General features: G+C 38.4%; 1 long non-coding RNA gene and 1 other non-coding gene across 2 annotated transcripts; both read left to right on the forward strand.

The window, feature by feature from the left end:
- Nucleotides 1-1,529: 1,529 nt before the first annotated feature.
- Nucleotides 1,530-1,601, forward strand: TRNAT-AGU (transfer RNA threonine (anticodon AGU)). The gene has a single exon. It is a non-coding gene; the product is annotated as a tRNA-Thr (tRNA).
- Nucleotides 1,602-2,776: 1,175 nt separating this feature from the next.
- Nucleotides 2,777-3,437, forward strand: LOC148299170 (uncharacterized). Its single transcript, XR_015839111.1, has 2 exons — nucleotides 2,777-2,877; nucleotides 3,028-3,437. It is a non-coding gene; the product is annotated as an uncharacterized LOC148299170 (long non-coding RNA).
- Nucleotides 3,438-3,762: the final 325 nt, after the last annotated feature.

Genomic DNA, 3,762 nt, shown 5'->3' on the forward strand with positions numbered 1-3,762 from the left:
AGTAGACTGTCCTCCCTGGCAAAAAAAGCATTAAATTCAAGTATGATATTTTATTTCGATCTGCTCCGTGCAGTATCGAATCTTCGCTCGCAGACCATTTGACGGCTCCTCCAATTTTGGTCGTGTTCCGTTGTTTGGGAGACACGACGTTGATCCATCTGCACTTGACCTCATCTTCAGACACGGCAAAATGCTCAGCGAGTTTGTTCCAATCCAAAACATAGTCATACAGCACAGCTTTCTTCAAGTTGCTGTCATCATCTTCGGTCCATTTGGCCGTCCACTCAAACGAAGTGCTCTGTATCTTCTTGATGATCTCGTGGTTAATTTTTTATATTTGCTGCTCATCAGACTACTCTATGCCGCTCTTGTTTTAGATCTGCTCGAAGTTATCCTCGAGGGGGTTATTTTCGAATGGGGAGTTAGTGTTGTATTTTTTATTCTTATGCTCAAGTTATGCCTCACTCAATGACAGTACGCGGGTCTTCAGGTAGCCATGCCATCTTTTGATTACTGCGTGATGAGAGCGCGCATTGCCCATTTATTTCTGAATGAGATTCCACTGTGTTCCATGCTCCTGCACTGCTTTAAATAGTTTTTCATCTTACTCAGCACTCCATTTGGTATTCTGAGTCATAGTCTGATAATAAGTATATTAAGCATAAAACATAGTGCATAGCACTTGCAGACTGCATGAATGATAAAACGGCTAATCAAATGCATTTGGTGTTCCAAATTATTATTCATAGACAATCAGAAATCCAATAAATTCATTTTCCATCATTGCGATAGCAGCATGTACCACAGATATCGTAGTCGCATTTACCGCAGTGGTAAACAATGTTCTCCATCGCGCATTTATCTATCTTCTTGCATTTGTTGCAGTAAAAGTAATTTTAAATGTAGGGTGGGAACGATAGCTATTGTTTGGCTTCTAAATCGTGTTCATTTGGGCACTTTGTAATATTTGCTTTGCTCATTCCGTCTAATTTCGCAAATTTATCTATCACTTCATTCAGTTTCTCGATGTCCATCCCTACAAATTCGAAGATAGTTTCGGTGGTGTTGTCAGTGTCCTTGAGTACGAAGCAATGCGGCACTGTCGTCACCTTTTTAACATCTTTAATATAAGATGTATACTTTGTATTTTTCGCAGAGTTCAATATTGTCAACGAGATCTGTGTCGACGAATCCGATTTTTTTCTGATTGCACGAGGTCTTCTTGATGCGCTTATAGGTAAGCCGAGATGGGGTCGACCATTCGGTAATGAAGAAAATGCAAATGGGGTCATGGCTTTGAACGATGAGCTATTTGAGAGACTTTTCTCCAAGAATCTATGCGAAATCCTCATAGTTGATATGCTTGATAATGTTGTTCATTGTTGATGTTGATGCTGCGAGCCAATAATAAGGTATTTATAATATAATATAGTAAATGCGACACTCATGAAATACGAATAGCGTGGGTCCTGAATGATCCCTGAAGGGTAATGGGGATTTATGTCAAAAAGGGCAGATAGTGACAGCTTGCCTGTATAGCTTAGTGGTAGAGCACTTGCCTAGTAAGCAAGAGGTCTCCGGTTCGAATCCGGATACAGGCTTTTTTATATTGTTATATATCTGCACCACCTATGATTATATACTCACCTGCAGCCATGCCTATGTCCCACTTATATCTGCATAACCTGATCTAGCTATCTGTCCACGTTCAGTTATAGCTATATACTTGCCCGCAATTAACATTGATGAGCATTATTCTCAATACTCGCTAAATTCATAAATGTACATGATTCGAATATGCATACCGAAATACATCTGCATACCGAAATACATCTGCATATTGCAATAGCATTCAAATATGTAACAATCATTCGTTTCTGTCAGGATCAATGCACTGTTTTGACTAACATTTGTATTTTAGTTGCCATCTTCAATTGAAGTATGCTTGTTCCATGGTCATGCTGCTGTATAATTAATCTGTTTGATTGTTGCTGATTTGCCTTTTCTGATTCGAATTACCCTCGATATGAGGTGTTTTGCTATCGTATATAATTATATATTATGCCCATTTATTTATATTATCATTCCAACTGAAAGAGAACTACTCATAAATTTTTATGTGTATTCCTTTCGCTTTTTATTTCAATTGGTCAGTTAGTTATCTTCTCATCTTTGGCACTCTATCTATACACTCTTAGGCATTCAACTCTGCTGTATTCATATTTAATTAATCCCGAAATTGCAATATTGTAGATTATAATGAGCTTCACTCAATGCAGCATTCATAACAGTATTTTTAAAGAAGAATTACGGATTAATATAATATTTTATTTATAAAATTATCATCAACCTTATACTTTAAATTTAACACAAAACTCATATCAAATCTCAATATGTGCCCTTTCTGTGAAATTTAATGGGGGTTCTGTGTTGTCAGCGATAATATTGGCATATTGGGAAGATTAATCTATTAATCATATGTATCATCGATGCTAGGATAGATGCGGAGTTGGAGGGAGAACACAAAGCTTCTTTGGGAGGTTTGGTGAGTTTTGGGGAGCAAGCGCCAGTCCGATTTTCGGGAGTTTGATTTAAATAAGGGCGGCAATGCTGAAAATGATTAGGGGATAAACAAAAAAAATGGATAATTATGATGGCAAAGCAGTTTGAAATGCTTGGAATAGCGTCTGTATTTCGCAACACCCGATTAGCTTTATATAGTGGAATTTAATGTTATCAATTCAAAAATTAATTAATTAAAAGCCTCAAGACCGGAATGTCTGAGTCTGAATATGAACTGGACCAAGAAGTGTCGGATGAAGATTATGAACAATCTGAAGAACGCAGGCCTGGGCTTCGACCAATCAAGCGTCAAAGGTAACAAATACTTTGTCCTCATTTCTTTTGTTGAAAAGATCGAATTCCCAAAAATAGAAAAATATCACTCGCCGATTTTTTCGAAATGGGACTCGCAATCTTTTCTCTCAAAGAAATGTTCTATGTTCGTCATTTAAATTAAGACTTTAGGAACTATCAGCCAATTTATCGGGAGCCCAAACCGCCGCAAGAGAGGCGCCAGACCAGAGCAAAGTACAACCCCTTGCCGAAGGAAATTCCTCACAACAACGAAGAGGAGAATGAGAAGGTTAAAAACTACGATTACTCAAACATGTTGGAGGCAGAGGATCCCCAAGAAAATCAACTCGATGATGATGACTAATATAGTATATTTAATGTCGAAATCGCCAACATTTTGTGGACAAGGCAGAGGAAGGGCACCAATGAAGATGAGTACCTCATCAAATTCAGAGGTAGGAGCTACCTGCACGTAGAATGGCTCACCGAAGAGGAAATGAGTGGCACTGTCAAATCCTTTAAGAATAAAATCACCAGATTCACCAAGACATTTCTCAAAAGGCTCGCCGACAGAAAGTACGACGAAGAAGCCATCGAGGAGTAAAAGTACTTCGATAGCGCCTACATGGAAGTTGACCGGATTCTCACCACAACTGAGTTATTTCCAGTTATCCACCAAAAGAAAGTAACATCAAAGTGTAATATAGGCCAACTAAATCAAGGGGAAATGGAGTGAAAGTCTGATGCTCGTCTGCTCGAAGATGCTGAACTTCACGAGGAATAAAATACACTTTGGAGTCTTGTTTTGTGATCCTGTAAACCCTGAAAGAGATAATTGCTTGGACTATTTGCAAATTATAAAGACGCCAATGGATCTGGGCACAGTACTCAATAAAGTGTACCTCG

Source organism: Brachycentrus maculatus, unplaced genomic scaffold (assembly GCF_059751285.1).
Source record: "Brachycentrus maculatus isolate JH-2025_06_01 unplaced genomic scaffold, ASM5975128v1 h1tg001299l, whole genome shotgun sequence".
Taxonomy (NCBI): Eukaryota; Metazoa; Arthropoda; class Insecta; order Trichoptera; family Brachycentridae; genus Brachycentrus; species Brachycentrus maculatus.